Genomic DNA, 25,950 nt, shown 5'->3' with positions numbered 1-25,950 from the left:
CCCATAGACGGAAGCCCACCAGGCTCCCCCGTCCTTGGGATTCTCCAGGCAAGAACACTGGAGTGGGTTGCCATTTCCTTCTCCAATGTGTGAAAGTGAAAAGTGAAAGTGAGGTCACTCAGTCGTGTCTGACCCTTAGCGACCCCACAGACTGCAGCCTACCAGGCTCCTCCATCCATGGGATTTTCTAGGCAAGAGTACTGGAGTGGCTTGCCATTGCCTTCTCCGATCATAGGATCATAAATATTGATAATTACCTTAAATGTAAATAGATTAAATGTACCAATCAAAAGACAGAGACAGAAAGAACAGAAGAAACCATGTGCACTTCACCTCATCACTCTGCTTGATCCTACAAATTGTATGTAATTATTTTATATTGTTAGGTCAATCATGTTCCCATTATGGTTTGCAATAGTAATTATTTGTTATTTTTGTCTAGTAATTGATTATGAAAACTGATAAACATCTTTTACTATTGTGATTACGTAACTATTACTCATCTGTATCATGATTTTCAACAGAAAAATTATAGAATTTTATGTCACCAACATTACCATTTAATAGAAAAACCTGTAATCACTTTTTAAAATCCAAAAGCATATCAGAATTTTATTGGAACTTTTTGAAAAATATAAGTGCCCAGGTATTGCTTTTTTTGTTTTTTTTTTGGCCAGAGCTCTAGATATGTTTCTAATGAACAGCCATGTTTAAAAGCAGCTGGACTCTATGAGGATCTTTTATTTTTATCTAGTTTGTTTTGCACTTTCTATTTCATATTCAGTGAAATAGAATTTCATTTCTTTATGTTTTCCAATTTCTCTGTCTCTTTTTTCTTGATGTTCTTTCTTAAGCCTATATTAAGTATAGTAGAAAGGTTTTTGTATGCATATATATAAACAATATGTATAATACATATATTATAAAACTTATGAATTTCTACCTATCTAAAGAATTTATGACATTTTGATTTCACATTTGACATAGTTTATATTTCTAATTAAAAAAGATAGATGCAACAAGCAACAAAGGTTTACTGTAGCACAGGGGTCTATAGTCAATATTTTATAATAACATAGAATGAAAAATAATTTCAAAAATAGCATATGTGTATATGTATAATGAAATAACACAAAAAAGAATTCTAATTTTTGAAATTTAGTAATATTTATCTTTTTGCCAATTTTTCTAAATGTCTTTTGACATATAATAATGTATGAGATACAAAATTTTAAATATATTTGTGTAGGATATGATTAATATAAATTACTTAAACATAAATCTGTTATATTTAAATTATTAATGACATCACTCAAGATGCTCCTATTCTTATTTTTCTGCACTTGATCAAATACTATCAGAGAAATGTTAATATGTCTCACTACAATTATATGTATATATTTTTCCCTTTTATTTCTTCTAATTTTTGCTTTATGTATCTTTGTTTCTTTGTTTTTCAGTTCAGTTCAGTTCAGTCACTTAGTCATGTCCGACTCTTTGCGACCCCATGAACCACAGTTTATCCTGTCTATTTTCCTTGTGAATTGTACCTTTAATCATAAAAATATTTATCTTTGTTTCATTTAAAATAAATAAATTTTAAAAATAAAAAAATATTTATGGTAAAAAGTGCTGAACATCATCTTAGTGAGTCATAATCTTTTTGCTGGTAGTGGGTCTTGCCTCAATATTAATGGCTTCTGACTGATCTGATTGATCAAAGTGGTGGATGCTGAAGTTTGGGGTGGCCATGACAATTTCTTAAAATAAGATAACAATGAAGTTCATTGCATCAGCTGACTGTTTCTTTCATGAACAATTTCTCTGTAATATATAGAGTTATTTGATAGCATTTTACTCACAGTAGAATTTCCTTCAAAATTGGAGTCAATCCTCTCAAATTCTGTTTATACAACAGTATATTAAAAAGCAGAGACATTACTTTGCCAACCAAGGTCCGTCTAGTCAAGGCAATGGTTTTTTCCCGTGGTCATGTATGGATGTGAGAGTTGGACTGTGAAGAAGGCTGATCGCCGAAGAATCGATGCTTTTGAACTGTGGTGTTGGAGAAGACTCTTGAGAGTCCCTTATACTGCAAGGAGATCCAACCAGTCCATTCTAAAGGAGATCAATCCTGGATGTTCATTGGAGGGACTGATGCTCAAGCTGAAACTGCAATACTTTGGCCACCTCATGCGACGAGTTGACTCACTGGAAAAGACTCTGATGCTGGGGAAGGTTGGGGGCGGGAGGAGAAGGGGACGACGGAGAATGAGATGGCTGGATGGCATCACCGACTCTGTGGACATGAGTTTGAGTGTACTCCGGGAGTTGATGATGGACAGGGAGGCCTGGCGTGCTGTGATTCATGGGGTCGCGGAGAGTCGGACACGACTGAGCGACTGAACTGAACTGAACTGAACTGATACATTCTTTGTTGTTATTTCAACAATCTTCACAGCATCTTACCCAGGAATACTTTCCATCTGAGGAAACCACTTTCTTTGCTCATCCATAAGAAGCAATTCTTCATCTGTTATTTATCATGGATTGCATTAATTCAGTCACATCTTCAGGTTCTACTTCTAATTCTAGTTCTCTTATTTCCACTATATCAGCAGCTACTTCCTCCACTGAAGTCTTGAAACCCTCAAAGTCATCTACCGGGGTTGGAATCAACTTCTTCCAAACTTCTGATAATTTGCTCTCTTCCCATGAATCAAAGATTTTGTTAATGGCACTTGGCGAGCTCTCTCCAGAAGATTTTCAGTTTATTCTGCCCAGATTCATCAGAGGAATCACGATCTACGGCAGTTATATTCTTACAAAATTTATTTCCTAAATAGGAAGACTTGAAAGTTGAAATTACTCTTTTGTCCATGGGTTGCAGGATGGATGTTTTGTTAGCAAGCATGAAAAAATTAATCTCATTGTGCATCTCCATCTGAACCCTTGGGTGACCAGGTGCATTGCCAATGAGCAGTAATAATTTGAAAGGAACTTTTCTTTTTTTAATAAAAATTAGTTTCCAACAGTGGATTTAGAAGATTTGGTAAATCATCTTTTAAACAGATGCACAGTTATCCAAACTTTGTTCAATTTATAGAACACAGGCAAAATGATTTAGCATAATTTTTAAGGATTTTTGGAATGGTAATGAACATCAACTTCAACATAAAGATGCATTAGCCCCTAACAAGAGAGGCAGCCTGTTCTTTGCAACTTTGAAGCCAGGTATTGACTTTCTCTTGCTATGAAAGTCCTGGATGACATCTTTTCCCAACAGAAAGCTGCTTTGTCTGTGTAGAAACATTGCTGTCTCGTGTGATGACCTTCATCCATTCCCCTGGCCAGGTCCCCTGATGACTTGTGTTCCTTCTACACCCACACTCGTCGCTTCACCGTGCACTTTTATTTTATGGATTGACTGCTTATCAAACCTCATGAACCAACTTCTGCTAGCCTCAGACTTTCTTCTACAGCTTCTTTTCCTCCCCCAACCTTAGCAGAATTGAAGAGAGTTGGGATTAGAAGGGTTTCCCTGATAACTCAGTTGGTAAAGAATCTGCCTGCAATGCTGGAGACCTGGGTTCGATCCCTGTGTTGGGAAGATCCCCTGGAGGAGGTAAAGGCTACCCACTCCAGTATTCTGGCCTTGAGGTTTCCATAGACTGTATAGTCTATGGGATCACAAAGAGTCGGACACAACTGAGTGACTTTCACTTTCACTTGGAATTAACAAGGTCGTCACCCTAACTGTGGCTTAGGCTTTGGCTAAATGGAATGTTTTGGTGGTCTAGAAAAAAGACCAACTCAACCCCTCCATGTCAGCAATAAAGCTGTTTTGCTTTCTTATCATTCCTGTGTTTACTGAGTTAGCAATTTAAATTTCTTTAAGAAATTTTGCTTTGCATTCACCACTTGGCTAATTCATACAGGAGGCTTAGCTTTCAGCCTGCCTTGGCTTTTGGTGTGCCTTCCTCCCTAAGCTTACCCATTTCTAGCTCTTGACTTAAAGTGAGAGATGTGCAATTCCTTTCACTGAACACTTAGAGGCCACTGTGGGGTTATGAACTGTCTTCCTTTCAATATTGTTGTTCCTTGTTTCTCAGGGAATAGGGAAGCCCAAGGAAAGAGACAGAGTTAGAAGACTGGCGAGTCAGTAGAGCAGTCGGAACACACACAACACACGTGGGTGAGGTTTGCTGTCTTCTAAGAGCATGACACATAGTACCACAAAACAATTTCAATGGTAAAATGAAAGGTCATTGATCACAGATTGCCACAAAAATATAATCATAAATAATAATAGTGTTTAAAACACTCTGAGCATTGCAGACATGTGGCTCAGAGACAGGAAGTGAACAAATTCTTTTGGGAAAATGATGCTGATAGACTTGCTCAATGCTGGGTTGCCACAACCTTCAATTTGTAAAACATACAGAACCTGTGAAGCACTATAAAACAAAGCACAATAAAGCAAGGTATGCCTATACAGAAACTGATATTAGGTCAGTGGGAGGAGTATGTTACCAACAAAATTGATTCTGATTTAGTTAGTGAGCAAATATTATTTTTGAAGTTTAGAGAGTGAGAGAGCCCTGTCAAGCTGTGAAAATATTTGGCAAAACTGTCATATAACAAAGTGTTAGTCACTCAGTCATGTTCAACTCTTTGTAACCCCATGAACTGTAGCCTGCCAGGGTCTTCTGTCCATGGAATTCTGCAGGTTAGAATACTGGATTGGGTAGCCATTCCCTTCTCCAGGAGATCTTCCTGACCCAGGGATTGAATCCAGGTCTCCTGCATTGCAGGTGGATTCTTTATATCTGAGCCTGTAGAGAAGCATGGAAGCATATGAGATAACTGAGAATGTAGAGCTAATACATGTTTAACTTTTAGATCCACTGGAAATGGTTGAACAAACAGAAGGTTAGCATCTGTTGACTACTGCTTTTGGCAAGATGCTATAGGATATGACGTTAGGTGGGAATTGACAGATTTGGAAAGAGAAGGAAGAAAAGAGAAAGTCCAGAAAATGGGAAAAGGGTTGAAAAAATTTAAGTTCATTGTCTCACACAGCTTCAGGATATAGCTACTATTAAGTTTAAAGAGAGAACTGACAATAGATCGCAATTAAAATAAATAAAAATACGGTGGAATTAATAATGATGTTTAGCAAAGAAAACTGATTTTGCCACCAGCATACAGATATTGAAAAAAAAAGCCAGAAAACTACCAAGTTTTTGAGGGAATTTTATTGCTACGTAAAACTGAGTTTTGCCTAAAAAGCCTGTGACTATTCAGACCTTAAATCTGTCTTCATGCTGTCAAGTATCCAAGAGCTGAAGGGCACTGAAAAGCAGGTGGATCTTCCAGGGGAACATTTTCTCCATGCTCTTTCAGATATGGCCACAGGGTATCAAGGACAAGATAAAAGCTTTGAGAGGACAAACTTGGGGGTCAAAGAGCATTAGCAAAAGATTAGAAAAATAACAGGGGTTAGGGTACATTGGGCTTTATATTCCATTGTAAATGACTTGGTTAGTTTGGAAAACGGTGGATTTATAGGATTTTGAGCTGAGTCATGAAACAATCTCAATTAAAATATTAACTTTTTTTTTTTATAGGGATTACTCTGGATGGTGAGTTGAGAATAGGTTATAGGAGGTAACCTAGAAATAGTGAGACTGTTCAAGAAGTTGAAATAACCTAGAAGGACATGGTGGTGCTTTGAACCAGACTGAGTTGAGCAAAAGTGGTGAAAATTGCTGGGAGTCTGCATATTACTGAGGTTGGGTCAAACAGACCTTCCCCTGCCTTGGATGTGGTTGCGAAAATGACGTTAGGGATTCTGTTTTTCGGCCTGAGCAACTGGGAGGATGGAGCTGTCAACAGCTGTGTTGGGGAAGGCCTTCTAAAGAGCAGGTTCAAGGGAGGGGAGCACCCTTAAGTTTCAGACATGTGAGAGGTGAGATACACATTACAAACCGAGTGAGGAGGTTTAGTGTGAGTTAGATAAACAGCAACTAGAATTCTTGACAGAGGTCTGAGTTGACTACTTCTGGGAGTAGTGAGCACACATCTCATATGAAACCACACGTTGAGATGATATCACCCAAGGACTGAGGATTATCGATGAAGATGAGAGGTTCAGGGGTTGAGTCCTGGCAATTCTAACTTCAAGAGTTCAGAGAGAAGAGAACAGTTGAGGAGACCGAAAAAGAACAGCCAATGAGGTAGGAATGCATTCAAGGGAGTATGGAATCCTGAGAGCCTTGTAACAGAGTTCATTAGGGAAAAAGGGCATGCCATTGGTGCCCGGTGCTCCTGAGTGGCCAAGTGAAACAGTGTCCAGGAAGATTCTTTCAGTAGCTGTGTCCATGTGGCTATTTCTTTCCAACAGAACATGAACAGAAGTTATGTGAGCTATTTCCAGGCTTTTTAGAGAATGCCTATATTTCAACCACATCCTTCTTTTTCTTAAATATGATGCAAAAATGATAACATTCTAGGACAGCTTGATTCTCCCCAGATGGGATTCCAAAGCCAGGTCACTGAGTCACTGTATGGAAGAGAGGCATAAACCACTCACAGCAAGTGCCCAGACCTATCATGTGAGCAAATAGCAGTATTTTAGTGATTACATAGCTCAATAGTCTATTTTAGAGTATTTTTACCTTAACACCTTACCTAACTTCTCTAGTAAGTTAGCATGACTCTTTGTCTCAATTTCTTCACCCAGAAAGTACAGCACAGCATTCACTGTTCAGTAAGATGGCCATTTACTGACATATTTACAAACACCTTTGAATGTTTAAATAAGTAAACTCAATGCCTATTTTAATTTAGCTCAGATTGATGCTCAGAGATCAGCACACCACTTATTAGGAGCACTAAAATTCTATTAAATGATACTATACTGCTTAATTATTTAAAAAGAAGTAGATTAAAGTTATGAGGATGGTTTAACAAAAATAAGGGCAAACTCTGTACCACATTTTCCCTTTTAACATGACAGTTGAATCCATCCTGGCTTCTATTAGTAAACTAGAGTGGTAGAGGAGACTTTTTAACATTGGCCTAAATAACCTGGGCAGTGAAATGGTTTCATAGAAAAGGGAGCTATACAAGCTTTTTCGTTAGAAGAGAAACAAGAAGCTTGCCATCTTGCACATGACTAACAAAGAGGAAATTTCAGAGCCTGAAAACCAAAAAATTCTCAGAAAGCAAGTTTCTACTTCTTACTTTGGAGAAGAAGTGAATTCCAAAGACTGAACAAATTTGAGGGTGATCAGTTTTGAGGCAGAATAGGAAACATTCCACCTTTGGAGATTTGCAGTGTGGTCAGCAAGTCACTGGGGTCTCCCTGGTGCTGTGCATGTGTGCTAAGTCTCTTCGGTCATGTCTGGCTCTTTGCCACCCCATGGACTGTAGCCAGCCAGGATCCTCTGTCCATGGGATTTTCCAGGCAAGGATACTGGAGTGGCTTGCCATGCCCTCCTCCAGGGTATCTTCCTGGCCCAGGGATCAAACCTGCGTCTTTCATGTTACCTGCATTAGCAGGTGGGTTTTTTACAAGAATTCCTGGTGGATGAGCCATAAAGAATCCACCTGCAAAGCAGAAGATGGGGGATTGATTCCTGGGTTGGGAAGATCTCCTAGAGAAAGAAATGGAAACCACTCCTGTGTTCTTGCCTGGGAAATCTCATAAACAGAGGAGCCTGGCACGCTTTGGTCCATGGGGTCCAAAGAGTTGGACATGACTTATGACTAAACAATAGCAACAACACAGCAAGTCACTAGAACACCAAGAGGTGCCTTGGGATTGATTATGGGTAAAAATAATATAGCAACACATCAACACTATCTTAGTCAAGTTTAAAACTCCTTCCTTAATAACTCCTCTGTATTCACAAATTATGCACCCACCATATTTTCCCATTATCTCTTTACATATCTGTGTCCTCTTTTCAGCAGAACTCAAATACTCTCACTTGGTATTCCTACATTTGGTAAAGTGGCCCATACTGAGGTTGAAATGAACAAATAAGCATTTCTTTGTTAGATGATGAAATGTTAATACTGAAGAGTGTGGAAAAAAGATGCACAAGAGGAGTAAATTTGAGAATCAGCACAAAACCAAATGGTCTGAAACCTTACTCCTAAGACAGCTAATTTTTCCTTCCAGAATGTGATTTTTCATAATCTAACTCTTTTCAAGACACAGCCTGCAAGACACTGCAAAACAAATAACACCTGCATGAACACGTAATTGTTCTTTTCACAATTATTCTGCAAGATTGTAAGAGGAAAGAAGGGGATCTTTTGATAAGATAGATATATTTATCAGCTTTCAGGATGAATGTGCAAACAAAATAATAAAAGAATGGACTCTAAACCACCAGAGACTTTTCATTCCGTGGTGATTCTAATAATAACACACATAGGTAGCTTCTACTTTGGTTAATTGTCTCTACTTTCTTTGTTGTTCAGTTCAGTTCAGTCGCTCAGTCGTGTCCGTCTCTTTGCGACCCCATGAACTGCAGCACACCAGGCCTCCCTGTCCATCACCAACTCTTGGAGCTCATCCAAACTCATATGCATTGAATCGGTGATGCCATCCAGCCGACACATCCTCTGTCGTCCCCTTCTCCTCCTGGCCCCAATCCCTCCCAGCATCAGTCAGCTCCTCACATCAGGTGGCCAAAGTATCGGAGTTTCAGCTTTAGCATCAGTCCTTCCAATGAACACCCAGGACTGATCTCCTTTAGGATGGACTGGTTGGATCTCCTTGCAGTCCAAGGGACTCTCAAGAGTCTTCTCCAACACCACAGTTCAAAAGCATCAATCCTTCAGTGATCAGCTTTCTTCACAGTCCAACTCTTACAGCCATACATGACCACTGGAAAAACCGTAGCCTTGACTAGATGAACCTTGGTTGGCAAAGTAATGTCTCTGCTTTTTAATATGCTATCTAGGTTGGTCATAACTTTCCTTCCAAGGAGTAAGCGTCTTTTAATTTCATGGCTGTAATCACCATCTGCAGTGATTTTGGAGCCCCCCAAAATAAAGTCTGACACTGTTTCCACTGGTTCCCCATCTATTTCCCATGGAAGTGACATTGTAGGCTATACCAAAAATGGACTTGTTTGGTGGTTCAGTGGTAAAGAATCCACATGCCATGCAGGAGATACAGGAGACGCAGATTTGATCTTTGGGTTGGGAAGATCCCTGGAAGAGGAAATGGCAACCCTCTCCATTGCTTGGGAAGTGATTGCTTGGGGAATCCCATCGACAGAGAAGCCTAGTGGGCTATAGCCCATGGGGTTGCAAGAGTTGGACACGACTGAGTAAATGAGCACTGATACCAAAAACATTAATATATACTCCACCTGAATTTCAGTCATGAATGTTTGTATCCTTTCCCCCTCCCTACTTACCCTCACCCAGCCTCCCTGGTGGCTTAGTGGGAAAGAATCTGCTTGCCAATGCGGAAGATGCAGGTTTAGTCCTTGGTTTGGGAAAACCCCCTGGAGAAGAATGGCAACCCACTCCAGTATTGTTGCCTGGGAAATGCCATGGACAGGGAAGCCTGGCTGGCTTAGTGCTTAAACAATGTTTACCCCCCACCAGTCCCTGACAAGCACCATTATACTGTCTGGTCCACATATAAGCAATACTATGCAGTATTTATTTGTCTTTCTCTGGCTGCAATAGTTTAGTATAATGCTCTTCAAGTCTTTTGCGGCCAGAAATGGAAGAATTTTCTTTACTTTTCTGTCTCATTAATATTACATTGTGTGTATATATGTTAATTTTTACCTTTATACCATCTGGTTTTATCTCTTATTGTGTCTTGAACTCTGACAGCCAAATTTTCACCCTACTGGATTGTAATAACAGGGATGTTTTCTGGTTTGCTTAAAACTCTTTTAAAGTCACCTGGCAAAGGTTTTTGAACATAAGAAGGACTCAGCAGACATTCTGGACAGATTGATTCCACATTTCTATTAAATGAGTTTTATCAATTGTACTCACTTTAAATTCTACACCAAATCTACCTCTTTTAAATTCTATGGGGTCTTGAAATATTAAGAACACTTGAAATGATTAAGCAAAACCTCTGTAATTAAGGTAAGTTTTATTACCATCATTTTGAAAATTATATCTTAATCCATATCAGAACAAATGTATCTTTCAGGCTTTGAAACCTTGATTCTGTTCATAGAGAGCTTATTAGCAGAGTTCTGAAACTAGAGGCCAGATGCCTATACAAGACTATTTGCAGCACAGCTCTCATGCTGTGAAATAAAATTATAGTGTAAGGCTGATTTCATTTTCTTGCATTTGCTAATTTGCTAAGGAAACCCTTAATTTTTTAAATATAAGAGGATTAATAGCTAATGCTATTATTGGAACATAATGCAAAAACCAATGGTTATTATTTAAACATAATAGCTAATAACTTATGGCATTAATTTTAAACTTTTAGTTTTTGAAACATGGCTGAATGTCATGAGTTATTGCACTAATTGTCCACTGCTCTTGGAGGTAAATGGTACCTTCAGTATTCAAGAATACATAGGGGAAAATGAGGGATGTCGTGTATAAAATATTGGGAAAACATCTCTACTGACTAGAAAAATTTCCCACCCATAGTTATTATCCTGAATTCAAGTTATTGCTGTGTTTTTAGATAGTTCAGTAAAGCATTCCCCATTCATAGCTGTATTACTGTTAAATGACTACCATGTGATGGCCACCATGCTTGGTAGGCTCCATATACCAGCTCATTAATCTTTACAACAAACTTAGGTGAACAGTCTTTCCACGTCATCTGACATTTGAAGAAGCTGCTGTTTAAAGATCTTAGGCAACTTGCCAAACAGTACAGAGCAAGTGAATGGCAGACCTCAATGGGCAACTCAGATCCGGTTCATTGTGCAATTCATGTTCTTTGCTTTACTGTCCTTAGAGTTTCCATTTCCTCAGGAGAGGGGCACTTGGTGCTCTTCAAACCCAAAGTCAAGGCAGGTCCAAGGGTTCTGTGAGATAGCTACTGGTATCACAGGTTTATAATGAGACTGATGACATAGGAGGAGGCCCAGTGATTGACAGAGGCCGTTGTGATGAATAATGTGAAGAATCTCCACCTCCACGCCATGAACTTGTAATCAAACTAAGAGACTAAAAATCAAGACATATTTTCTGGGAATTAATGCCTACTAAGAGTGTTTGATTGAATTTTACAACAAGTTGTGGGCACAAATAATCTAAGCATTTGAGCCAGTGAAGAAGCAGAGATCGTGAATAAAGATATTGGAAAGTTCTAGATTCTCTCATGCTTTGAAATTGTGGATTTGAAACAAGCTTTCCTAAATCATCAAGGTCCCAGGAAGCCTAATATAGTTGTACCACTTTCAGTACCATATATTTGCCTCTGCGGAGAATGAAAAGCAGTGGGATTATTCTGTAAGGAATGAGTATTTAGTAAGTCTCCACCTGTCAGACTCAGCCTTGTGCTAAGCCCTGGAGATAGAGTGAAGGCGAATGTGCGTGGCTCCAGCACCCATGGGGTGGCCGCAGCAAACAGGGAAAGAAGGCAGTGATGATAACTGTAATAGAGCAGCGGCGGCCTTCTCTGGAGACACACCATATATTCTCAGTTGCAAAATGCCTTTAAAATCAAAGAGCCTGATGTACCCTTGATTTAATAACACAGAATATTTTGGAAAATAGAAGAAAAAAAAACTACTACTTTGAATGTACATGCCGTTTGAAAGATGAGTCTAGATTTCAGAACTATTTGAACATGTCTCAGAATTGAACACATCAAGAAGGACTTTCATGAGAACTAATATTTGATTGAAGACCAGAAGGATGAGCAAACGCGAAGGGGCAAATAATTGAGGAGGGAATGCAGTAGGCAGAAGCAGTAATTTAGGTAATGTTCCTGAAGTGAAAAGGAGCAGAGATCATTGGGACCGAAGGACAGAAAGTCCTAGGACCGATCATCAACCGCAGCTCCAGGCAATGTTGACCAGCGTGTGAGGACTCAGTAAGTTTGAAAATCATGAGATGGATTAGACACCCAGTGCACCAAAAGCTTTAAGCCAAGGAATGACAAGATTTAACATCTATTAAAATATCTTGACTTCAACATGAAGGAAAAATTTGACTGGGACAAACAAAGATCAGTGTGGAGAGATATCAATTAGTATAGTATAGCTGTCCCAGAGAGACATGCGTGAACCAGATGAATTGTAGTGATACAGGAATCAGATATATCTAAAATACATGAAGGATTTTGAATAAGTTAAGGAAAAAAATCTCTGAGTGAAAGTTTTGTTAGACAATAGATTCATCCATAGGAATGTTTGAGAATCCCTCATTGGTGAGTGTTTCACAAGCCATGGCCTGCAGGTCACAGCTGGTCAGGCTGGTGCACAGTGACCTGTAGATCTGTACATTTGTCAGTGAGTACACACCCACGCTTGTGAGTCAGCACTGCTTGAATGCTAGGAAGATAAACAGAATGCAGAAAATAAAGTCATGGCTCGATTCTGATGATTTCTTTGTGTTGAGAAAAATTAAAATTTAATCAACTTTGGACTAAGATGTTTGCAATGTTAAAGAGCAGGGGATACAACAGGGCATGGAAAGAACAGATCGGATTTAAAGAGGTTAATGCAGGTGATAGAGGAATTCTGCCCAGGAAAAGCAATCTGGGAAAACGCAGAAGAGTGGATAGAAAGTTTGTGCATAACATGAAGTTGACCTGAGTGAAGCACAAGTTACATATCTGGGCATAGGTCTTATCACCACATAAAAACTGTCACATAATCAAAAGGCCTGTCTAGTCTGCTTCTTGAATAGTTCTGCTGTCCACACTTTTTTCTGAGGTCTTTTCCAAGGTGAGTATCTGCTAATAGTTTTCATGTTCTTAGCATGCATTCATGTTTCCTCCACTGTTAGCAGGATGAACTTTACACTCCTTAATAGCTCCAGAAAGAATGAAGCAACTGAGTCAGAGCGGAAACGACACTCAGTTCTGGATGCGTCTGGTGATGAATGTAAACTCTACTGCTGTAAAGAACAGTGCTGTATAGGAACCTTGACTATTAGGTCCATGAATCAAGGAAAAGTGGACATGGTCAAGCATGTAAGAGTAAGCATTGACATCTTAGGAATCAGTAAACTAAAATGGGTGGGAATTAGCAAAGAGAAGAGTGAAAAAGCCAGCTTAAAACTCAGTTTTAAAAAGCTAAGATCATGATATGTGGTCCCATCACTTCATGGCAAATAGAAGGGGAAAAGGTGGAAGCAGTGACAGATTCCCTCTTCTTGGGCTCTAAAATCACTGTGGATGCTGATTGCAGCCATGAAATCAGAAGATGCTTGCCTCCTGGCAGGAAAGCTATGACAATACTTGACAGTGTGTTAAAACGAAAAGACATCACCTTGCTGACAAACATCCCTATAGTCAAGACTATGGTCTTTCCAGTTATCATGTACAGATATGAGAGCTGGGCAAGAACGAAGACAGAGCAATGAGTAATCTATGCTTTCGACCTGTGGTGTTGGAGAAGACTCTTGAGTCCCTTGGAAAGCAAGGCGATCAAACCAGTCAATCGTAAAGGAAATGAACCCTGAATACACTTTGGAAGGACTGATGCTGAAGTTGAAGCTCCAATACTCTGGCCACCTGATGTCATCAGATGACTCTTTGGAAAAGATACTGATGCTGGGAAAGATTGAAGGCAGGAGGAGAAGTGGATGACAGAGGAGGGGATGGTTGGATGGCATCACCAACTCAAGAGATATGAGTTTGAGTAAACTCCGGGTGATGCTGAGGGACAGGGAAGCCTGGTGTGTTGGAGTCCATGGAGTCAACAAGAGTTAGACAAGACTTAGTGTCTGAAAAACAACAGCAAAATATGACTTATGAGATCCATGGTCTGCTTGTTGCCTGACTTTCTGGCCTCATTTACCACTCCACTGTGCCTCTCTTTTTCACCATGAATGCTTTAGACAGAGAAGTCCTTTTTTCCTGTAGCAGCCATGCTGAGTTCTCTCTCATCTATCAAATGCTGCACTTGGCTTTTCCTTTTCTCCCTGAGTCCTCCAGCCTTCATTTAGGCATCACTTCCTGCAGATGCTTTTCTTCTCTGTCAACACTGAAACTGATTTTACAGCTTCTCTCCTTACAGTATCTTATATGTTATTCAGATTTTAGCAATTTTACCATGAATGATATTTGCTTATGCTTGAACCATCCATAAAGCACAATGCCACCACCAAAATAACCTGTCATTCTGTAGGTGTGTGTGTGTGTGTGCATACGCTCAGTCCTGTCCAACTCTTCGCAACACCCTGGACTGTAGCCCACCAGGCTCCTCTCTCCACGGGATTTTCCAGGCAAGAATACTGGAGTAGGTTGCCATTTACTTCTTCTTCCACATTTAGTAGGTACTGAATACCTATCTGTTAAACGGATGACTAGCTGATGAGTTATCCCTGTTGAGAAGTGAGATTTGGCTTAACAATCTGGGGGGCTCTTTATGAGTAGTTTTAGCCACTTATGATTGAATAGGGTTCAAAAACTTTTTGTAATAGCAGTCAGTAGTCTCAGACCAAACCTGGCATATGGTTGACTCATGTCTGTGAGCTAAAAATGGATTTTGCACATTTAAAGAGTTGACAAAATATACAATGAGATTTTATGTGGTCTGATTTAGAAAACAATTACTTTTTGCATTTACTATCTGGCTCTTTACAGAAATAGTTTACCAACCATTATTCTATAGATAAAGGTAATGTGCCATCTCTGTAAATGTTCTCTAGGAAATTGATGATATTGATGTGCTTTTGAAAATGTTTGGCAACTCATCTTCTGAGTCTTTTTGCTTTTGCTGTCAGTGTTATGCCCCAGCTGATGCTTTTTTAAAACTCCTATTAACTAAATTATTTTTAATTATCTATATTAGCTTTAAAAAACACAGGGAGATTAGCTAAATTGCTTCTTTCATATATTTTGAGCTGATATTATTTTATAGTAACATGATCTGGTATAAACTATGAGGTCCCAGTGTAATAAACACGTGGAAAATGGGGAAATAGAAAATGATACTTATATTTGCTGTTTCCATAAGTTAACCTATTTAGCCTTCTGAACAACGCATGAACCAAGAAATAGTTTACTTGTTGCCACTGCTTTTCTGGTTCATAGACTGCATCCATCCTCACACATCAAAGTTATCAAATAAATAATTGCTGAATAAATGAGCTAATGATCCAGTGGAGTATTTTGGTTCAGAAAGGTTAGGAAACTTGGCTCTAGTCATATAACTAGTAAGTGATATAGTTGGATACTTTAACTTAAGGTTACTTTTAAGGCCCATAACATGTCCATGGTTTTTAAATATGAATGCCTTTTTATCTTAAGATTTCCTTAAGGAACGTTACAATTATGATATGTTCAATTATTCCTCGTATTAATAGTGAGTATTTATTGAGCTAAGGGTTGTTGCAAAAATTTTATATGAATAAAAATACTATGGAGTAAATAATCTTATCAGCTCAATTTTAGAAGACTAGAAACTGAAGGCAGAGAAGAACAGGACATTGCCAGAAATCAACTGTGAGCAAATTCTGACATGAACCAACTCCATTGCCAGAGCTGATATCCACAGCTGTATACAACTGAAGAGTTACTTTAGTGCATATACTTATCATTATGTGTCTAGCAGCATGTGAGGTAATGTTTGCCTAATGACTAGCTTTCCTTCATAAGCATACTGCAGGTCAGTACCATTTTCCTCTTTTGGAAGCTTTGCAATGAATTTATTTGTAAATCAATACAAATTCTATGGAGGATGAAATTGAAACTTAGAGGTTAAGTCATGTATTTACAAAAGAATGTTAGTATGAGTAAAGTGGATTTGTGGAGTTGTGATCTCTAGGCATCTTATTAAAGAAATGTACTATATTTTTTTCTCATACTAATGTCATCAGTTATTCACTGAATAAGATATATTCAAAATTGTAATTCTTCTATTCACAATTTAATGACAAAATATACACTTGACAACTAATAAAATAAGCAATATTTTGAAGAGTGCACGATTTTGAACTGATAGCAGGTGAAGAGCCAGCTACTTTGACTGAAGGTCATTTTAATATCTGTATCAATGATAAACCCATTTTTGTAGTATAGAATAACTTTAGTTTGGCACAAAGAAAGTTACTTGATGATATCAGAGAGACACAAGCAATAAATTTCAGAGATATTTACAAAGAATGGTTTATACTATTTTGTAGGTGTCTATGCACATCCACTTTTAATAGTGTCTACATATATAGATGAGAATGATGTGTAGTAAAATGTACCTGAGCTAGATTTCTGAGTAAATATTATATGTAGGAAAAAATGCATTTATATTGCTTACTCGGAAAACCACTAAAGGTTGGTAAAGGGATTTTCAAGAGACATAAATCAATAGGGCCAAAATGAAAGCAATATAAGAAAACAATAAAACTGTGGAAGCTAAACTTCAGTTGGGGGGAGAAAAAAGTGATCCTTGAACTATAAGAAGTGAAAAAGCTCTCTCTTAAGGTGGCAAGTGAAAGGTGCAAAGTAAGCCAAGTCATCACACAGAATGTTTCGAGGATGCAGGAACTGGTAGCATTACTTGTTTTTGGAATCAGGATTATTTTCTGGAAGCGTGACTGAGAAACAGCTGGATATCAGGACAGCCTCTCTAGCTTCTCAGTACCAGGGAACTGCCTTTTATCAATTCCACATGAATGAATAAACAGCATTTGATAAATCCAGATGTCAGAATATTACTTGACAGTAAAGCAGAATGAAATACTGTTATATATACAGTACGGATAAACGTTGAAAGTTTCATGCTAAGTGAAAGAAATCCATAAAAAAAGATCAAATATTATATGATTCCATTGATATGAAATGTGCTGACTAGGCAAATCTATAGAGATAGAAAATAGACTAGTATTTTCTAAGGACTAAGGGTGGGCAGTGGGGGTAATAGGGATCAATTACTAAAAAAATATGTGCTTGCTTTTGAGGGAGAAAAAATATTCTAAATTTAGATTATGATGATGAATGCACAATTCTGTGAAAATGATAAAATAATGACTTGTATATTGTAGGTGGGTGAATAAAAATGTACTGAAATATAGCTCACTGAAGCTTTTATTAACAAAACAAAAAGCCTTAGCATTTATTCTGCAGAGAAGGTGAACCAAAGCGTCTCTGAACTAAGGATATAAGACACAGTTGACAGTAGGAAACCCTGTTGAAAATAAAGATTAAGTGAATATTCATATACTGAAGTCAGTAATCTGCAACCCCTTTCGGTCATTTTGCTCTAAGAACATTGGGATACAGCTGTGTGATTTCCCCAGACTGTCTCTCAGGCATCTGATCAGCCCCAAAGGACATGCCTACAGGTAAAAACAGCAAGGATTTCCCAAACATGATCAACTTGATCACCCTACAGTGGGGATTAAAACAAACCAGTCCCATTCATCCTACACACTGAAAACCTCTCATTGGGTTTAAAATAGCACTCTTAATATGAGCAGGCAACTATGGTCCCAAAGAGCAGATAAGAGCCCTAAAAAGCACAGGAAGAAAAGCAAACTAAACAAGACATAGTTCATGCAAAGGTTAAAACAAACCAACAAAACGTACTAGGACTGATCTTTGGAGAAGTGAAGAAATATGTTGCACCCATGTCCAGGCTTCCCTGGTGCTTAGACAGTAAAGAATCCACCTGCAATGCAGGAGACCTTGATTCCATTCCTGGATTGGGAAGATACCCTGGAGGAAGGCATGGCAACCCACTCCATATTCTTGCCTGGATAATGCCATGGACAGAGGAGTCTGGCGGGCTACAGTCTATGGAGTTGCAAGAGTCAGACATGACTGAGTGACTAAGCAGAACACAGCACAGCACATGAAATTCGTGCAGGAATTCAATTGGAAATATTTGTTTGAAACTAAACACATGAAATAATATGAAAAATCCACGAATAACTGTGAACAAAAACTAGAGGGAAATCTTCCATAACTCTTTTAGGAATTAAAAGAAAAACACTCAGGTAATATATAAAAGTTAAGAAATTTGGAGAATCCATCAAGAGGTTTAATATCGGAATCAACAAAGCAGAGAAAATCATCACTGAAATAACTGAAAAAAATCTTTCAGAACTCAAGGCAGATATGACCCAGCAATCCCACTGCGGGGCATACACACCAAGGAAACCAGAATTGAAAGAGACACGTGTACCCCAGTGTTCATCGCAACACTGTTTATAGTAGCCAGGACATGGAAGCAACCTAGATGTCCACTGGTAGACAAATGGATAAGAAAGCTTAGTACATACACACAATGGAATATTACTCAGCTGTTAAAAATAATGCATTTGAATCAGTTCTAATGAGGTGGATGAAACTGGAGCCTATTATACAGAGTGAGGTAAGCCAGCAAGAAAAACACCAATACAGTATACTAACGCACATATATGGAATTTAGAAAGATGGTATTGATGACCCTATATGCGAGACAGCAAAAGAGACACAGATCTATAGTACAGTCTTTTGGACTCTGTGGGAGAAGGTGAGGGTGGAATTATTTGGGAGAATGGCACTGAAACATGTATATTATCATATGTTGAATAGATCACCAGTCCAGGTTCGATGCGTGAGACAGGATGCTCGGGGCTGGTGCACTGGGATGACCCAGAGGGATGGGATGGGGAGGGAGGTGGGAGGGGTTTCAGGATGGGGGACACATGTACACCCAGGGCGGATTCATGTCAATGTATGGCAAAAACCACCACAACGTTGTAAAGTAATTAGCCTCCAATTAAAATAAATAAATTAAAAAAATCTTTTTAAATAAAATATCACAAATTAAAAAAGAAAGAACTCAGGCAGTGGGGATAAATGCTAGCATACTTGGGATTACTTAAGTAAAAAAGATGAAAAACAAGATTAGAGATGAGAAGATCATGCTCAAAATTCATATTATAGGTAGGTGATAACCAACGGCAGTGGATTCAGTGTGTGAGAGAGAATCTCAGGGGTTTGTTGAATGACTTGAAACCAAGGGTAAAGTAGGGGGTTGGGATGATGGTTTTGAAGAAGCAATGGTCTTGGTGGAGCTAAATCCCTGATCTGGAGATGAGAGGAAGTTTGGGTAAATAATGAAAAGCAAACCAAACAGTAAAAAAGTCTTCATTGAGAAAATTGCAAGGAAGGCATTATCCTAAAGAGGTAGCCAAATTGAGAAGGTGGTGAAGGGAATTCTTGGGGGCACCTTGGATAGAGGTGAGTGGTAGCAAAGGAAGTGGAGGACTGGGTGAGATTAGGGTATGTGCCAAACATCACAGAAATACATGTAGAAATGGCAATAACTCGGACAACCTACAGCTTCCAGGAGTAATTCAGGTAAACCAAGCTCTGAAGTATAATTCTGGTAGTTTCTTAGAGAAGGGTGAGTAGTTACTGTGGTATGGAATGTTTCCTACAGTTTCTTATAGGGTACCTAATCACAGGTGGTGTGGTCACACACCTAGAGCCATCATCCTGGAGTGAGAGGAGTGTGGGGTTTAGAAGGCATCACTACAAACAAAGCTGTTGGAGGTATGGAATTAAGCTGAGCTATTTCAAATCCTAAATGATGATGCTGTGAAAGTGCTACATTCATTATACCAGAAAATTTGGAAAACTCAGCAACGGCCACAGGACTGGAAAAGGTCAGTTTCCATTTCAATCCCAAAGAAAGGCACTGCCCAAAATGATCTAACTACTGTACAATTGTGCTGACACCACATGACAGCAAGGTAATGCTCAAAACGCTTCAAGCTAGGCTTCATTATTAGGAGTACATTAGGCTAGGAGTACATTAACCGAGAACTTCCAGATGTACAAGCTGGATTTATAAAGACAGAGGAACAGGAGACCACATTGCCAACATCATTTAGACCATAGAAAAAAACAAGAGAATTCCAGAAAAACATCTTGTTCTGCTTTGTTGACTGCGCTAAAGGCTTTGGCTGTGTGTATCACAACACACTTTGGAATATTCTTAAAGAGATGGGAATACCAGACCACCTAACCTCTGTCCTGAGAAATCTGTATGCCGGACAAGAAACAACAGTCAGAACTGGACATGGAACAATGGACTGTTTCAAAATTGGGAAATAGGTACATCAAGGCTGTATATAGTCACCCTGCTTATTTAAGAGTACATCATGTGAAATGCTGGGCTGGATGACACATGAGCTGGAATCAAGTTTTCCAGGAGAAATGTCAACAACCTCATATATGCAGATGATATCACTTTAATGGCAGAAAGCAAAGAGGAACTAAAAAGCCTCTTGATGAAGGTGAAAGAAGAGAGTGAAAAATCTGGCTTAAACCTCAACATTCAAAAAACAAAGATCATGCCATCCGGTCCCATCACTTCATAGCGAATAGATGGGGAAAAGTAGAAACAGTATCAGATTTCATTTTCCTGGGCTCCAAAATCACTACAGAGGTGACTTCAGCCATGAAATTAAAAGACACTTCCTCTTGGAGGAAAAGTTGTAACAAACTTAGACAATATACTAAAAAGCAGAGACATTACTTTCTGACAAAGTCATGTTGTTGAGTTGTAAGAGTTGGACCATAAAGAAGGCTGTTCTGGTTCAATCACTCAGTCATGCCTGATTTTTTTTTGACCCCGCTGACTGCAACAAGCCAGGCTTCCCAGTCCTTCACCATCTCCTGGAGTTTGCTCAAATTCATGTCCATTGAGTTGGTGACTCTGTTTAACTCTGCTGCCTCCTTCTCCTTTTGCCTTCAATCTTTCCCAGCATCAGGGTCTTTTCCAATAAGTCAGTTCTTCCCGTCAGGTGGTCAAAGTATTGGAGCTTCAGCTACCACATCAGTCCTTCCAATGAATATTCAGGGTTGATTTCCTTTAGGATTAACTGTTTTGATTTCCTTGCAGTCCAAGGGACTCTCAAGAGTCTTCTCCAACACCACAGTTCAAAATCATCAATTCTAGTAAAGTAATAGTGAAAAAAAAGACAAAAAATAACTATGCTGATATCAAACTTCTACATATTTCACTTGTCTTATTTTACCTTGATTTTGATTACAACATATTTAATTCATATGTCCTTATATGCTAATGGCTAAAATGTGATCATCTTTTCATTTAAACAATAGCATTTTGCCTTGGAGCAAGCTTTTCATTTAATTCCTTATCATTGTGAAAATTCTAACCAAAACTAAGATACAATAAATTGTAATGCTGCTTAGTCAAACCATTGCCATATTCATAAAGTAGAAGGTAAAATCCAATTACGTCTTGTCTGAAATACTTATGATAAGAAAATTTAAATAAGCATGAAGTTATTAAATTCTGATGATTTTAGAAAAAATGTTATAGATGTAAGGGACAAACTTATTTGTAATATATATATGGTGAATTTTAGGATCTTGAAATGTTATGTAGCATTTCTTTTACTTATAATGAAATTTAAAGTAGTCAATCTGTAAAACTTGGATAAATAGAGAATAGCACAAAGGTTAATATGTAAAACTTGAAAAAAATAGATGTTTTCAAACCAATGAGAGTCATTGAAGCCATCTTTTTGTTTTCTTCAAGTATTTTTAAAATGTGTATATATGTATTTTATGTAAGTATACACATAGACATATATTTAGTCTTATATCCTGAAGCTTTAAATTTGGAATTATATATCATAAATATTTTTTCAGATCATTAAATCATGTTCTACAATCTATTTTAAATGATTGCATGATATTCCATTTTGTAGCTATGACACGCACCTACCATTCTAGGAGTATCTATCTAGTGTGGTTATTGCTTATTCAAAATATCTAGCAAAATATGTTCTTAGCCTTTAGATTCAAAGGTGACATCAAATGCTTTATTTGTGTTTGCACATGCGTGTGTACGTGTATGTCTTAAACAGCTGTCCAAAAGAAAGTTATACATATGCTCTTGACCTTATCAGTATAGTTATTTATTATATAATCCAACAGTAGCTATGTTTCCTAGAAAGAAGGTCAACTTCACAGAGAATAAACATCTCTGGTCACTTTTTGATCAGCTCGTTTATAAAGAGTTTTACACTTATGTTCATCCAGTATTATTGTTTCAGGCAATGTCATTTCTGGAGCATTTTACTAAAAGACTGTCTCATTTAGTTAGAGTACATTGCTAGCTTTGGAATTTGAAGGTGTTGGTATTGTTGATGGAAAGAAAAAAGCAAAACGTGAGAGGTATGAATTAAGTTTTATCCGGGGCAAATTGAGACTATAGCCTGGGAGACAGCATTTCCAATGTCTCTGAGAAATTACTCTGAAGAGGCAAGATGAGGTCAGTATATGAGTGATTTTCATGAAGGGAGAGGACATACAATCAAGCACACACTTTTTTTTTTTTTTTTTTGCAGAAAGTTTCTGCTAGCCTCATGAAGGTTTCTACTAGTTAGGAGCAGACCTCACCATGAAGGATTTTCGTGCTTTTCGAGATATGAGGAGACCCAAGAATTGGTCTCGTGAAGTCTTCTGAAATATCTAGCTGTATGAAGATCTGTTCTTCCAGTCTGTCCCACAGCAGACTGTCCCTCATTTCTGATCTCCACCTTGAACTCCTTTCAGGGGATGTTTACTTTAGCAGCTACAGAGGCTGTTAATTTGAGCCTTGTAGAGCTAGATTGCAAGTGTCAATTTGTAGGTGACTCGATCTAATTATTTCTCTCCAATAACATCTGGGACCCTTCAGCTTGCACATTAAGCAGAAGAAAAAGTCAGAGCATGTGGTTCCACGGATCATCTTGAGTTTAAATCTCTGCAGTGTCGCTTATTCCCTATTTGATCACGAGCCATTCTTTCAAGTGTCTTTAAAATCAGTTTTGTTCACCGTAAAGTCCACATTCCTACAGGGAGCTTTGCAGAGAGCACGGCAATCACTGTAGTTCTTGACAACAGTGACACATGAAAGGAATGCCAAGTGGCGGCAATTATTAGCGAGATGAGGATCTGGACGCGTTAGGCCTACTTTCTGGAGCTCAACATCAGATCAGCTAGATAGGAGACTGTGAGAGGATCCTGTAGATAGACAAACGGCTCCCTGCGCGGGCAGTGTTGAGACCTGTGACTGTGTCTCTTTACAGCCCCGTCACTCTTCTTCTAAACCCCATTCAACAGCAAATCAGTGAGACAGACAATTTTAATTATATGGGCCCCAAGAAAGGTAAACGGTTGTTCATAAACACTCCCAGTGATTTTCATGAGATAAAGATAAATCTGTGGAACTGGACTTCCTTTTTGGTTGATGCCTGCAGATGGGCATTTGATTTCAATGCACCATCAGTCAGCAGAGGCTAATAGTCTTAGAAGGAAGCTGTGGGGGCCTCACTTAGAAGCTAATAAAGCCCACTGGAGTGATTCAGATCAGCATGCTTCAGAAACGTATCCCCCTCACATCAGATGAAACAAATCTGTCTAGAATGTCTAAACGTAAAGGAATATCTACTTATTTACTGTCACTATGGTGTTCTTAAAATTTACTCAGATTTCCTCTCAAAATTAAGGAGAAGAATAATAAAACTAATATTTTCTATATTTTTACTAAAAAGTTGATAATTGAGGTATTGGTATATTTAACTTGTACTGGTGCAGCCACTTATAAAAACACATACACAATTTAAAATAAAAATAAGAAGAAAGGTTATTTAAGCAAGTACGCATGTATTTACTATTTTGCTCCAATCAGTAAAACAGAGTATATACAAATATTTTAAAACAACACTTCTTTAAAAATCATAAAGTTTTTAGCTTTAATTATTTAAAAGACTATTAATTTTCAGTTAATTTGAATAGCGTAGCAAGCATGTGATAGGTCAGATGATGGAAGATATAAGAAATAACATTCCTTTCTTTTTCTTGTGGTTTGCATATGATAAAACTAGCATTTATCTCTAATTCCAGACTAACACTGCTATTTCCAGAAGCAGAAGGAAATAAATAAATATTTATTTTTTTAACTAAATATTTTCTTCAAACCCACTGCACTTTCAGCCAAGTAACTTCTCAGGGTACTAGAGAAAGAAGCTCAGTTTACACAGACAACTTATGCTTTGTTACAGAAGGCACGGTCATTTTTGTGTATATGTGATGTTTAAGTGCATACACTTTGTGCATACATACTATGAAAGAGCACTTTTCATATATAAGTGGATTTCTTTCATGAGGTCAAATTGATTACTGTTTGCATGAAAGTTGACTGATACTAGGTTTTGCCCAGGTGCATCAAAGTTCCTAATGATATTGCAACAACAATGTTCAAATATACTTTGAGGCATAACATATCCCCAACCCCTAAAATATTATAAAATGCTTCTTTTATTTTACAGACATCATATTTTAATCATAAGTCACTAATACTTTTTCACTAAAAATTCTTCTAAGAGACTTTTTAAAATTAAAATGTAAGTTGGTTCAATGTTTAACTGAAATGTATTAGTTTGTAACCCATTAATTCATCTGTACATTAAATATGAGGGTGGCTTATTATGTAGCAGTCAATTTCATAAGTGCTCAAAGTTAAGATAATGTCTACATATAATTAAACATCATTTATTTAGACCTGCTATTTAAAAATTGTTCATCTATTATTAATACATTAGTGACAGCAGAGAAAAGTATTCAAGCACATGAGTTCTTAAGCCATACTAATGGGTTTTAACACAGGCTTTCCCCTTGCTAGCTATGTAATCTTGCTTCTGGTCTGTCTGTGAATTACTTTTCTCGTCTCCATAATGGAGGAAAATATATCACCTGCATCCTCATGTGCTTGTGAATATTAAACAAGTATTTCATATACACTAAATGTTACTATTTTTACTTTAAATGGTAGTAATAATAATCCCAAATCCTAAATGGTGGAAATAATTATTGCTGTGAGATCACTTTAAGCCAAGTTCAAGTGACTTGTCACAAATCTCACAGCCAGTAATTTTCAGAACTGGGAGTGAAATGCTGATCTGTCAGCTTCCAGATCCCAAGCTCCATTCCTGTTACATCAAATGTTCCTGTGTTCACTGCCTATTAGGGCATCTTTTTCCTGTTTAAATAGAAATAGTTCAAATTTGATTTCTGGTCTTTGGGAAATCCAGAAGGGTTCCTAAAACACGTGAATACTGAGAAAGAGCGGGGGGGAGTCTTAAGTTCCTTCGTTCACTATAAATTCTCATTGAAATGTATTTGTTCATTTTTTTCAGTTTTAATTTTCACTCATCATTTCACAATCTATTGGGTATTCTTTCACCTTTTTGTTATTCATACTTCTTATTCCCTTTGAAGCAAATTTTCTAAGGTTCCAAACAAAGGTAAAAGTTGGTCTTGGAATGTTGGATTAGCATTGTCATAAAAAATAAATAAAATAAATAGTAGACATAATTATTGTTTAGATTTCTTGAACATTTTTTTGTGAATCAGTGTAATAGAACCTGCCATTAACAATTGTCTTTTTATTGGCGTATAGTTGCTTTACTTACAATGTTGTTTTAGTTCTGCTATATGGCAAAGTGGATCAACCACACATATACACATAGCCCCTCTATTTTGGATTTCCTTCCCATGAAAGTCATCACAGAGTATTGAGTAGAGTTCTCATCTCTCAACTTTCATAGGTTTTCAGTAACATACTGTATCGACATTTTCTTAGCGGTCATACAAAGTCATTCTGAAGGAACCCATAATACTTTTTGAAAGATATTTTATTTGAAGTCAGAAATACAAGCACATTTGATTAGTTTGTGTGTGTGTGTGTGTTTAGTCACCCTAAATCTTACTACTTATAGCTGGCAAATAAAGATATGGAGAAGAGG

The sequence above is a fragment of the Moschus berezovskii genome, chromosome 16 (assembly GCF_049115385.1).
Source record: "Moschus berezovskii isolate FMDL1 chromosome 16, NW_MosBer_1.0, whole genome shotgun sequence".
NCBI lineage: Eukaryota > Metazoa > Chordata > Mammalia > Artiodactyla > Moschidae > Moschus > Moschus berezovskii.
The sequence above is the reverse complement of the archived record's forward strand: the minus strand, read 5'-3'. Positions refer to the sequence as shown.